The sequence below is a fragment of the Octopus bimaculoides genome, chromosome 11, assembly GCF_046866305.1.
Source record: "Octopus bimaculoides isolate indiv1 chromosome 11, ASM4686630v1, whole genome shotgun sequence".
Classification (NCBI taxonomy): Eukaryota; Metazoa; Mollusca; class Cephalopoda; order Octopoda; family Octopodidae; genus Octopus; species Octopus bimaculoides.
Window position 1 is genome coordinate 77,470,095 of NC_142938.1, and position 14,394 is coordinate 77,484,488.

The 14,394-nt window shown below is 38.0% G+C and overlaps 1 protein-coding gene across 1 annotated transcript in view; it reads left to right on the forward strand.

Moving 5' to 3' along the window:
• Nucleotides 1-2,508: 2,508 nt before the first annotated feature.
• The window catches only part of LOC106883236 (protein MON2 homolog), a 704,123-nt gene continuing 692,237 nt past the window's right edge, over nucleotides 2,509-14,394 (forward strand). Inside the window, exon 1 of the mRNA XM_089360635.1 lies at nucleotides 2,509-2,825. The gene's annotated coding sequence lies outside the window, so the exon portion shown is untranslated. The remainder of the gene's footprint in view (nucleotides 2,826-14,394) is intronic.

Consider the following 14,394-nt stretch of genomic DNA (forward strand, 5'->3'; position numbering starts at 1 on the left):
TAAATGAAATTTAGCCCCCGCAACAGGAACTGACAGGGATATCGTAGAACAGAGAAACTGTGGGTGAGACAGATAATTTGACATTATTTTTGAAAACATACAAGATACAGGTATTCTTTTTCTTAGGACAAATTCTCTGTTGACCAGTATGATTCTTACCGTAGTTCACTAATCCAAGCATGAAAACGTTACTCAACTTTGAAGTTTTGGAGACAGACGCACCTTTTCACACACACACACACACACACACACGCACTTATATATTAATGCTGTACACAAATACATGACAGGTATACATAATACTGAAATACGTACAAAGTAAGCACATATAGACAAATATAACAAATTAAAAAGAATTTAAAATACGATCAATGAAGAGACAAAAGAAACAGTATGATACATGTTGATTTTAATAGGTATTTCTGTTTATTTAGAAACCTACAATGAAAAGGTCAGACGCTAAACTATAAATTTCACAGGGTACAACCTTACAGTTGACACCACTCCGCTAAACGCAGAAAATTTCTGTCTCGTTATTGGCTAAAAATACAGTTTTTCGATTTTTAAACTTCTGTAACTTTTTCCTCGAATTTTTTTCTCCACAGCATCATACTTTCATAGCAATAAGACTAGAAAACTATATTATTATAGCCGATTTTCAGATTTTTTTACTGTCATTTAAAAAATGCATATTTTGCGAAAGAAGAAATCTAGATTCTTAAACCGTAATCTGACAAAAAGAAAAATAATAAAAGAAGCATAACTGCAAACTAAGAGCAATACAGTGGTGTAGTTAATGTATGTTCCCCCACGGAGCATCCCTTTAGCTTGCAACCCCTATCCTGGCCTTCAAGCATTTACAAGTTTATACAGCAGACGGACTTCTCTCCCTTCCTTGCTTTGCTACTGGAACATTGCAATGAGCACAAGAAAGAATTATGCTCCACATCGCATGGAAGGAAAAGGAGAGCGAACGTGGTGGATGTGGAAGCAGCCGGGCATCCGTGACATTCTCAAAGACATAAACAAGCATCTCCCTCGACACACCTTCTCCATTTTGTCTGCCGTGACCACGGGGCGGTCTGACAAACCTTTCCAGTCATTTCTTTATTGAAAACATCTTTTGTTATGACATCATGGCTGATACTCTTCCCGAGCCGACCCCCACACTACACGCTCTCGATTCTTTTCCCGGTTGATGATGAGTTGTCAGAGTTCTGCTTTGCAGTCCTTCACTATTAGAACGCTATCGTCTGCAAAACTCAGCTTGTGCAGAGACTGGCCATCTTCCTACAATGGTAAAAAAAAAAAATACTGATGTTACACAGAGAATGTCTATCACAATACTTTCACACACACACACACACACGCTCGCTCAATCACACACACATGCACACGTACACGCACATAACGATAGATCAGATTACTCGCGAACCATCGAAGGAACCTCAATGAGTTAGCTAGAATTAGTCACCAGACAAATCCCTCTCAAATTACGCTCACTATTTTAAAAAAAGACACTTTGTCCAGAAAAAAAACTAGGCTTTAGGCTTAAAAAACAAAAGAAGAAAACAAAGTCGAGTGGTGGTGGTGGTGTGTGGGTTATCACGGCTGGAATGCCTTTGATCAGAGAAGTGTCTTTTCAGCTTTGAATTGAAGCAAAACTCTCTGATTGTCCAATTTATGTCCCTTTACTTAAATCTAGTTCTTATTTAATTATCTCCCTTCTATGTTTTCATAAAATGCAATGAGTTTAGATGAGTTAAAAAAAAAATTAAATGGAAAGAGTTTTTAAGTAAAATAAAATTAAAATTGTATTAGGGATTTCCAACATAACTTATTAACTAATAAAAAAATTAATAAGAATATAGCAAAATTAAAATCGTATTTTCTGATGTCAAAAATATTTTAAATGAAATATCTGAAAAGAAAATTTAGAATAATTTTAGAATAATTATTATTCGATTTCAAAATAATTTTGGATTAATAATTGATAAAAAAATTGTATTAATATAAATCTAAAATTATCTATTGATATCTAAATAATTTTGAATTAATAACTGGAAAAAAAAAATGAATTTAAAATAAAACCAAATTTATATTTATTAATTTTAAAATTATTCCGAATAACTGAAAGAAAACAAAAACAAAAAAAAAAAAACGAAAAAGCAAAAGACAAGATTTCAAATACTTCTGTCCACTATAGGCACAAGGTCTGAAGTTTAGAGGGAGTCGCTTACATCGACCCCAGTGCTTGACTGGTACTTATTATATCGATCCCGAATGGGTAAATGGCGAAGTCGACTTGGGCGGAATTTGAACCCGGAACGTAAAGCCGGAAGATATATCGCTAATCATTTTGTTCGGCGTGCTAACGTCTGAGCCAACTCACCAAAACATTAGTAAATTTACTTTCAGTTTTGAAACAGTTTATATGTCAGGCTTTGATAATGGCATCACATTAGTCTCCCTTTCGCCAGACTTTTATTGAAACGGGAAGTCTGCTTTGCGAAGGCCGTAACAACATGGACGTCTGTGGGAGCATCTGACAACGCACGCCGATCGTATTTTACTGTTCACTCTCTGTCAGAGCTTTCCTTTTCACTGATATGAAGACGGTCGGAGTTTTAAATAACTTATCTATTGATTAACTGATGAATTACGACATTTTATTGTTTCTGCCCGGATATCTTATCAACACCAGTTAGAATTTGTTGCAGTTGTGATATACGCAAGGGGCTGGCAATATTTTTTTTCCCCCACATATATATATCTATATATATTGTGTAATTGCGCCGCCCTCGGAGAAGGAAACAAACTGGGAGGTTGGTTGACATCTGTTTAACGATTCTATTAAGTTTTGTTTATAATAACACGAAATTTCACTATAAACAAACTCTAGAAATGAACATGCATCATCGATTGCCATCTTTTTACATGTTTTAAACTTAAGTGTGTATATATGTATACAAGCATGTATGTATATATTTATGTATGTTTATATATTTTTCAAATAAGGACGCGACCACTGTTCCACGCACTAATTATCATTTTCTTTCATAACTCGTGTTACCATTACCCTAAAAGTTAACTCTTATTGATTTCCTTCCTTCTTTCTCTCCGTGTCAATTACCGAAATTTAAAACCACACCTATGTCATTGTTTTTTCTCTCCTTTTTGCGTGTGTACAGAATATCTTTCCTCGTACGCCTCTAACCATTTAGGTTATCTGCTGTCATGTATATATAGATATCATGTAATTGCTTCTTGCTCTTATTTTCTGATCTGTAATAATTTTCGTTCGAAGTACGTGGTGTATTGACAGTTGACTTTGTTGGTGCTATAAATTAACTACTCCCCATCGCTCCCACCTTCTTTCTTTCAAAGATATGAACGTAATTTAGTGTGAAACTATTTCAGCGCTTGTTCAGTTGAAAAAAGTAGCAGACAGCCTGAGAACGTGTCCACAACATACATTGCCTCTTCGTCGACCGACCAACAAACTCACGGACAAGGGCGGAACTACCCAACTTTGTTAAAAACGTCGACGTTTAATTTCCATAATTACTAACAACATATATACTCACAAACACTCACACACGTACGGACTTTTTATTGTGTAACCCATTTTAGTGTGTAACAGGTTTTTGTAACAATTGATCCTGTGTAGTTATTGTAAAAACTTTATTATTATTGTAATTATCAATGATTTCTCCCTGTTTATTATAAAACATTTCGGTTTTTGTTTGGGCTCAGCTTGTCAACCCCAATTGAACAACCCTTCTTATCAAAAACATTCCCACCATGTCTATCCCATCGGTTTTGTATTATAATGATTGTCACATCATCCAATCACTAACTTTATTTTTGAAAATGAAAATAGGGTTCGATTTGAGTAGGATTTGGCTGCTATTATTAGCAAGTCAAAAGGCTACGTCGCGGCTCCCTATGGGAAAAACGTTCTCGTTATTATGAGATTTTCTGTTTGATTGCATTTTGTGTTAAAGGGTCTACTTTAGGTGTATCGTTTTCTTTTAATTTTCGGAAAGTCAGCATTTAACATATAGTCGTATCTCAATAATTACCTTGACGTATATAAATATTTAAATTACTGTGATGGCAAATATAGATGTTAACGAAATTGTGTAACACTCACAAACTTAGTTGCTTAATTTCAATTAAATCGCTATCACAAACTTACACGGATTTTTATTTTCTATTGACATACCACTCTGGCACACTAGTGGGCGGGGAGGAGGGGCACCTAATCATTGATGTACGGCTTACCTGCACCTACCTGTTGCATTTCTGGAGCTGGCGGAATATTAAAGAACTGATATGTATTAAAATTACAGATACACAGACTGGAGTCGAAAATGTCGGACGTGATTTCCAGTTAAATGCATTTATGGATATCTATTTTTTGTTTTTAATATAACTGTTGCTTAGTCAGCAGTCACACTTGATTGTGCTAACCTTATGATAAAGGGTGTTCCAGGCGTGACCACACCGTCTCTGTGTCTATATATATATATATATATATATATATATATATATTGATATATATATATATATATATATATCAAACATTAATCGCGTAGATCTCACAGGAGTCAGAGACCTGCAAAGGCCATGTGAAGAGCCTTTCCTGGCTAAACCAAAAACAAAAACCCACGTCATTTCTTTTTAAGGAAGTAGGGTGCGATTTGAGGGTGATATGGTTGCTATTTCCAGCAGATCAAACGATTGTGTAGAGGCTCTCTTGTTATAGTGTACTGATCTATTTTCTCTTTCTCATAGCATTTCTGTCTGTGGAGCACCTTGTTTGTATTTTTTATTATTTTTACCAATCTCTCTCTGCTTTCTTCGTGCATTTGACCAATTCTGTGTAGAATTAGATATTGGTTTATCTGCTAATCCATTCTTGAACTTGGTAGCCATGGTGATGCTCATCTTTTCCTCCAGGATATGGGTACTGTTCATTCTCAAACAGCTCATTGGCTTTTGACAGATTTTTGTCTGATAACCCTGCTGGGTGCCCTCGCACATCATCCTCCCTGGGTAGGCTTGGTAGTGGAATCATCAACTCCTCGCTTGTGAGCTGATTGTACCGAATCACATAGTTGCCAGTTGCAGTTTTCCATCAACTTGTGATGGAATTACACCTGACTTGTCTTAAAGTATAGTGGCAAGATGCGGATTTATGTTTGTTGTTAATAGGTTTTGATTCTATGCTGCATCTGTGGTATTTCATTGCAGTACTGATACTTTCTGAGAAAGAGATGAATGTTATTAGCATCAGTCTAGTTTCTCCTCTTGTATTAATCTGATTCTTTTATTTGCTGGTACATCAGATCTATCCAACCCATGTCACTTGCAAAACTGAACTTTAAAATGCCTATGATAATTTGTTTTATACAACATAGTTAAAATTTCACACACACACATTTATATACATATATGCTAATGTATATCATCATCATCATCATCGTTTAACGTCCGCCTTCCATGCTAGCATGGGTTGGATGATTTGACTGAGGACTGGCGAACCAGATGGCTGCACCAAGCTCCAATCTGATCTGGCAGAGTTTCTACAGCTGGATGCCCTTCCTAACGTCAACCACTCCGAGTGTGTAGTGGGTGCTTTTACGTGCCACCGACACGAGGGCCAGTCAAGCGGTAGGTACTAGCAATGGCTACTCTCAAAATGGTGTATTTTACGTGCCACTTGCACAGGAGCCAGTCCAGGGGCACTGGCAACGACCTCGCTCAAATGTCTTTTATATATCATCATCATCATTTCTGCCTCTCTAATTTTAAGAGGTCTTGGCCAGCCTTCCCAATTTTAAGATATATATATATATATCCTAAAATTGGGAAGGCTGGCCAAGACCTCTTAAAATTAGAGAGGCAGAAATGCGCCTCCATATTTTTAAGAGGTCACAGGCCAATAAATTTTGGGACCTGATGATACACTATAAAGCTAAACCCTTTATGGATGAGAAACCTAAGGTAGTCACATAAACTGGCCTTCCCAATTTTTAATATATGCGGCTCTACATCTCCGAGTCTGCTGCTTCTTTCAGATTTATGTTTTTACAGATGATTTATATGTGTGTGTGTATGTATTCTTATTTTGAAGATAGCTGTAAAGGCACAATGAAACAGATTAATTTGTAAGATTTGAATCAGAATTTATATATACTTTAAGAAGATTAGTTCATATACGCTTGAAAGATATTTGAACTTGTAAAAAGGCTTTTCACTGCAATTTGTCATGGAGGAAAAAATTTCTCACTTGAGACAAAAAAGTTTAAAACACCATAGCTCAGAGTGGCTCCTACTGAACTGATGGGGCACATGTGTTTTCAGCTCTTAGTTCTCATCAGCACAAGTTACCAGAAAAAGAGGTAATTCTGTGTGTGTGTCTTCTTTACTTGTTTCAGTCATTAGACTGTGGCCATGCTGGGGCACCATTTGAAGAATTTTTAGTCGAATGTATTGATCCCAGGACTTTGTTTTTAAAGTCTGGAACTTATTCTATTGGTGTCTTTTACCAAACTGCTAGGTTATGGGGATGTAAACACACCAGCACCAGTTGTCAGACAGTGGCAGTGGGGACAAACACATACACAAAGACACACACACACACACACACACACACACACACACACATATACATGTATGATGGGCTTCTTTCAGTGTCCATCTACCAAAATCCACTCACAGCCACTCCTGCACCTATATATATTATCAGATATATATATAAATATATGAATGAACACTAAGAATACACAGGAAGTAGACTTGCTTAGATGCCTGGAGGGGGGATCCTCATAGGTAGTAGGTAGTTGTTAGGATAAGAACCAGCTGGGCAAAGTTGAGAGAGCTATTTCCTTTGTTGGTAACAATGGGCCTCTCACTCAGTATGAAAGGCTGATTGTATGATGCCTGTTTTAAAACAGCTATGCAACATGGTAGTGAAACATGGGCTGTGAATGCAGAAGACATGCAAAATTTTAAAAGAAATGGAGCCAGCAAAGTGGAGGAAAATTGAGTGTAAGAGATATCAGATATAGTGTGCTAGAGAGAAAATTGCCCTGGTATGGTCTTGTGATGCATACGGATGAAGGCAGCTGCTTAAAGATGTGCCAATCTCTAAATGTGGGCGGAACCTGTGGAAGAGGAAGACCTAGGAAAATGTGGGACAAGGTATTGAAAAATGATCTTCAAATGCTGAGCCTCCCAGAGGAGATAACAAAAGATCAAAAGATTGGCATTTGCTGTGCTTGAGAAGACCTGTGCAGCTAAGTAAAACCAAGGCCACAAAGGCATATCCTTTATGTCCACATCATGCAGTCGGTCCTGGACAAAACTCCTCTCCTCATTGCATCTTCCAAACACCTCTCCCCAGCTCCCTCACCTGTGTTTATTACACTTTGTATTCCCTTCCCCACTATCTCCCTCGCTCCCTCATGAACCTACCTGCAAACACTATGTCCCTGTCAAGTTTCTTTCCACAACATATCTCCCTGACATGCCCACCTCTCCTGGTCCCTTTTACTGCATTCCTGTCACTTCCATCTCCCAGTCTTCTTTCACAGCCTTGTGAATGTAAATTACCCACCCACACTATCCAATCCCTGGTCCTCTTCAATATATACACCACCCTGTAACTTGGTGTGTATGCCGCATCACATCTTCACACCCTCTATCTCTCTCTCTCTCTCTCTCTCTCTCTCTCCAACTGAAGTAGCCATGCATGTCTTGGTCCCTCTATTCATTGTCTTATTTTTCATCACCTGGCACAAAAACACCCCACTCAATACTACTCCTTCCCTCAGTTGAGTGGCCCTTGTCTTGCAAGTTACTTGGTAACCTCACTGGTGCCACATAAAAACCACTCATTGCACTCTGTAAAGTGGTTGGCATTAGGAAGGGCTTCTAGCTGTGGAAACCATGCCAAAACTGACAGTGGGGCTTGGTGCAGTCTTCTGACTTGCCAGCTCCTGTCAAACTCTCCAAGCCCTGCCAACATGTAAGAAGGATATTAAATGATAATGATATATAATGTTGTTGTACTTGGGGATGGTCATATTGCCAGTTTAGCCAATAAAAACACACGCACTGTATGTTTGGTGTTAATTTAAGAAAAATGGCTGATAGTTAGCAAGGTGAGACACACATAAGAAAGAAGAAAGCAAAGGACCACTGATGAGGTCACAGAAGTGTGACGAAAGAACACTGGTAATATAATGTAATATAAAGCTGAAGCAAATTAACACCAAACATACAGTGCGTGTGTTTTTATTGGCAATATGACCATCCCCAAGTACAACACCATCTGTTCCAACACACGATTTCACATCAAAAATCTTGCAAAACAAATATATAAACGGATATATAAATATGTGTATAAATATATGCATGTATGTGTATGAGCATATTATGCTTGCATATGTATGACCAGGGTTAACATAGGTAATTATATCAGTAGTATAACGGATATTTTTATCCCTTAGACAGTAGAGGAGATAGTGGATATGGATAGATTTGATGTTATCCTTTATTACAGATTACAGAGTACGGAAACCAGCCAGAGGCCTCCTCTAGACAAATGACTGTCTGCTCCTGGCTAAGTACTTCTGAAGATGTCTCACCAGGAAGATGACATCAGTTGTACCACTTTCTGGCATAAAACCAAACTGCATCTCATCCAAGCTAATTTTGTTCTTAATCAATTATGCAATAACTCTTTCTTATAACTTTCATAACCTGTTTATGAGAATTATATAGAAAATTTAACTACCAGGGCATAAAAAAAATTTGATATCTCTAGTTATCTTTCAGTAATATGTCTCATTTGCTCATGTACTACTTGATAATGCTACTGTTACATTAATCATTGGGCATGACGCCTTCCTGTCAAACTAGATTGACTATGCGAGTTATTAGCATGTATCCTATGTACCTCCTCCTCGTTTTAACATCCACTTTCTTGTGCATTTTATGGGTCAGGGAAAATCCATCAAGGCAGATTTTTCAATGTTTGGATGCTCTTGCTCTCACTAACCCTCACCTTTTTGTGACAAGTGGTGTAAGATTTCCCCATGTGCTTTGAACATGAACAGTACAATTGTTGGACATGTTTTTCATGAAAGATTGCAGACACACCGCTGATTGTATGGCAGTGATGTTTGTTTAATTAAGCCTGTCTTGTCGAAACAAGACAGCTCAAGCATAATTTCTCTCTCTCACATGGTAAATGGCCCCTGATTGATCCTTACATGCATGCTAAGTTCACCATTGATCTGACTGTTGATTCTCACCTTGCTGACTGTGCTTCTGCACATGATGTGTACAGCCCTCTTAACCCTTTCATTATTGTATTTATTCTGAGATGCTCTGTGTTTCTTTCAATTATTTCAAATACAACAAAGAATTTAGTAAAATAACTTAGTTGCCATTAAGCTAATATTAGGAACATAAATTGTGACTAAGGTTTGGTGGAAGATTTTAATTCAAAACTTATGAAAACAAGACATTTGTATTACAGAGCCAGAGTTAGTTTCAAGCGGGTTGGTAGTGAAAGGGTTAAAGCATTTCATAGCTTCCTTAGCAACCACCAGATTACAGAGTATGGGAAACCAGTCAAAGGCCTTCTCTAGACTAATGACTGTCTACTCCTAGCTAAGTATTTCTGAAACTGTCTCACCAGGAAGATGACATTTACACACACACACACACACACACACACATGTATTCACACATGTATATATTCCCATCTTTCAGTTCCCATCCACTCAATCCACACACAAGGCTTTGATTTGCTTACGACTATACAAGTGGACACTTTCACAAAGTGCTACTCAGTGTAACTGAACCTTATACACATACATATGCTCACACACACACAAGGTGTCTATAGATATATGTACAGTAACCCCTCACCAGATCGCAGTTCACCCATCATGCACTCAGTACATCATGGTTCATCTATTATTCACTCAGTACATCATGGTTCATCTATTATTCACTCAGTACATCATGGTTCATCTATTATTCACTCAGTACATCATGGTTCATCTATTATTCACTCAGTACATCATGGTTCATCTATTATTCACTCAGTACATCATGGTTCATCTATTATTCACTCAGTACATCATGGTTCATCTATTATTCACTCAGTACACAGGTTTATGTGGCCGATAGGTATTTATATCTTTTTAGATTTTAATTATTTCTGTGGGGGGTTTTGGAACGTAACTCCTGCGATAGTTGAGAGATTACTGTACACCAGCTAGCTATATGTTTCACATAAAAATGTCATTAGTAATATACACACATACACAAACTTACAAGGTGTATTTAAATGTATGTATATCAGCTAGCTATACATTTTGCATAAAGACGTCAAACACACACAAACATACAAGGTATGTATAAATATAAATACACACACAGGTGTGTATAAATATATGTGTATCAGCTAGCTATTGATTTCACATGTCTAGACATGTCAGTAATAATATACACACCTATACACACAAACATACAAGATGTGTATAAATGTAAATACATATATATATATACACACAGACACACACCTACAAGGTATGTATAAATATATGTATATCAGCTTGCTGTATATTTTACATTGTGGAGGACATGGCTTAGTGGTTAAGGTGTTGGACTCATGATTTTAAGATTGTGGTTTCAATTCCTGGACTGGGTGATGCATTATGTTCTTGAGCAAGACACTTCATTTCACATTGCTCCAGTCCACTCAGCTGATACAAAGGAGTCATCCTGCTCTGGACTGGTTTCCCATCCTGTGGGGATGTCTAGGCCAGAGAAACTGGGAAACCAGCCCTGTAAATCTTGAAGAACAATGTGGACTAACCATATATTTCACCTTTCTAAACATGACACTAAACTACCACCTGAGCCTGGAACTCATTGTCATCATCATCATTGTCATTACCATTATCCTTCATAACATTGTCATCATCAGCATCCTCATTTATAAGGAGCATAATTATTTAATCTGTTGAGTCTATCCCAGTGTATTACTGTCATAAATTTCATTGACCCCTTGTGGGATGAAAAGCAAACCAAACCTCTGTACGATTTGATTATAGAACATAATAGGAGATTACTAACTCCCTATGAGGACCCCTACTGTTTCTGTCTCTTCAATGGTTTCAGTCTTGTTAGGAGGTTATTTGCATAATGAACCGTTAATTAAACCTGGTTAAAGTACTTGGTAAATGATAAATGAAGATATCAGGTTGAGTCAAAAGTTGTTTTGGCATTTCAAACTTTAATTACATGAAATCATTAATTACATGCATCAAACAAATTACATGCAAAAAGCATTTAAAAACCCATCCTATTATATTCTATTGTCTGTTGTCATCATTGTGCATCCATTTTCAACCTCATCCACATGGTTGAATCTCCATCCATGCAGGAAAGGAATTATGGCTCAGAAAAAGTGGTAACCTGATGATGCAAGGCCTGGACTGTAGGTAGGGTGAGTCAGCACTTCTCGCCCCTGAAGTTCTTCAAGTTTACACTTGGCCACATTGGCAGTGTGTACTGGGGTATTGACATACTGCAGGAGAGTGTGCCTTTGGTTGACTAATGCTGGGTTGTGGGCTTTCAAAGTTTCATATACTCGCTGCAGTTGTTGAACATAAAGGTTAGTGTTCACAGCATGACCATCTGGGACAAACTCAAAGTGCAACACACCCTTGAAATTCCAACAAACACACAACATGACCTTCTGTTCAAACCATTCTTGTTTGACAACAGGTTCTGAAACCTGGCTGGAATAAAACCACTGACTACTCTTATTAGGAAAATGAAAATAGATCCATTTTTGATCCCTCAGTTGCAATTCAATGCTAAAATTAGGCATTTTGAGCATTTGCTAGTAGTTGTTTGCTAATATTCACATGTTATTGAGTCTGGTCATTGGTCATTTCATGAGGAGCTTCTCAACAGCATTTATTCACAAGACCAAGTTTATGGAGGTGTCGATTGAAGGTGCTTTGTGAAGGGCCAAGTTCTCCTGACAATGTATGAGTGTTTGTGCTTGGCTGTTGTACAACCATTTCAAGCGAGGCCTAATCTTCCACGACAGAAGGTCTCACTGACCTTGGTTTGTCTTTGAAGCTGGTGTCACCTTCCTTGAAATGTCTGAACCAGTTTTATGTTACGTGTTCATTGACAGTTCCTGGGGGCTTCCACATCATTAATTTCTTTTGCCTCTGCCCTTGCAGTCAGAGCCAAAAGGTGGCATAAAATGGCTCAGATTGCAATTTTTTTCACTGCTCATTATTGAAGCTGTAAAATAAAGAACACACCATTAATGTTAATCTGTTATTTTTGAAAATAAAGAAGAAGCAGTTGTATGCTGTCAACTTAATGTGACAGTCCCATGAAGGGAATAATACTACTGTTGTTTAGACCTTGGAAGTTGCACTGCTTCCTGTCAACCTTGACACATTTCCTGTGTCCTTATGTTTACAAAGGGGAGACAAGCACCTCCACCCAGCTTGTAAACATAAGGGCACTGTCACATTAAGTTGACAGCATACAACTACCTCATTGTATCACTACTGCATAAATCTCTGAGAGATTTAGAAATGTATTATTTCTAAAGAAGAAACAATTCAGTAGTGACTGGACAACAAGTTGTATCAAAATAATAACATGGAGATACAAGTTGCCAAGAATCCTCATTGAAAATCCAAAAATAACTTTTGACTCAACCTGGTATGCAAATATACTTCAGCATTTATTGTAGTCTGTACAAGTGAAGGCATGTGGCTTAGTGGTTAGAGCATTCGGCTCACAATTGTAAGGTCATGAGTTCAATTCATGGAGGCATGTTGTGTCCTTGAGCAAGACACTTTATTTCACGTTACTCCAGTCCACTCAGCTGTCAAAAATGATTAGTACCTGTATTTCAAAGGGCCAGCCTTGTCACACTCTGTGTCATGCTGAATCTCCCTGAGAACTACATTAAGGGTACACGTGTCTGTGGAGTACTCAGCCACTTGCACGTTAATTTCACGAGCAAGCTGTTCCGTTGATCGTTTCAGCTGGGACCTTTGTTGTCGTAACCGACGGAGTGCTCCTTCCTTCTTCACAGGTGTGGCTGTGTGGTATGAAGTTTATTTCCCAACCACATAGTTCTGGGTTCAAGTGCATTGTGTGACACCTTGGGCAAATGTCTTTTACCCTAGCCCCAGGCTGACCAAGGTCTTGTGAGTGGATTTGGTAGACAGAAACTGAGATAAGCAGCAGAAAAGACTCCCATATTTCACACGGCCATCGTTATGACACTAATGAAATTTGGCAGCAGGTGGTGCTGGTGTCTTCATATACATAATGCCTTACCATTTTTTTCCAGTTACCATCATGGTTTGGACTGATGCACATCCTGCTCTACTCTTTCACCACAACTTTCTCTCACTCTTTCTGTTTCTGTTGTACCTGTAATTCAAAGGGGCCAGCCTTGTCATACTCTGTGTCATTCTGAATATCCCCGAGAACTACGTTAAGGGTACACATGTCTGTGGAGTGCTCAGCCACTTGCACGTTAATTTCACGAGCAGGCTGTTCATCAGATCAGCTGGAACCCTCGCTGTCATAACTGACAGAGTGCCACGATAAAGTTGTATATCAGGTACTGTTGAAAGGAATACAGAAAGATGCAGGGAAAAAGAAAGAATGAAAAGATGAAAAATTACATGGAAACAATGCCAACATCTCACTTCATGCGTGCTTTGTGTTTCAGTTGAGCAAATATTGAAACTAAAATATCATTGTGTGATAATTAACGCAACATTCAGTACATGATATAATTAAGTGGCTTATTATGTATGTGTTATTGTAATATCACAGTAATGCTGGTGTAATCAAGTCTTGGTCTGAGCATTGGTTTATGGAGTAAGGAAAGTACAGTTTCCATCCCATTTAGGAGATGTTTTCTTTTTTTTATAGGTTAATAGCTAAATTTAATGTCTTCATTGATTCTAAAATAGCCTGAATTGGCTGAGTTGTTGGTGTTTGCGGTAGTTATTCTGGTGCCTTGCATTAGGTGTTCAAACCTTGCTGAGGCCAACTTTGCATTTTATCTGTCTGGATTTTTATAAAGTATCAGCTTAGATGGGAGTGGGTGGGTTGGCAGAAATAATGGATTGGTTCCAGTTTCAACTGCCAGTGTTTCCTCTTCGAGATCGTTCACAGGTTCCTGATTGCACAGTGAGGTATCAAGCTTGGTTGGCATATCTTCCCCTGGAGCCAGATGTTTCAACAAAACCGTTTCCTCTCTGCTGCTCGATAAGTGTACATGGGCGTACTATGGATTGCATTCAA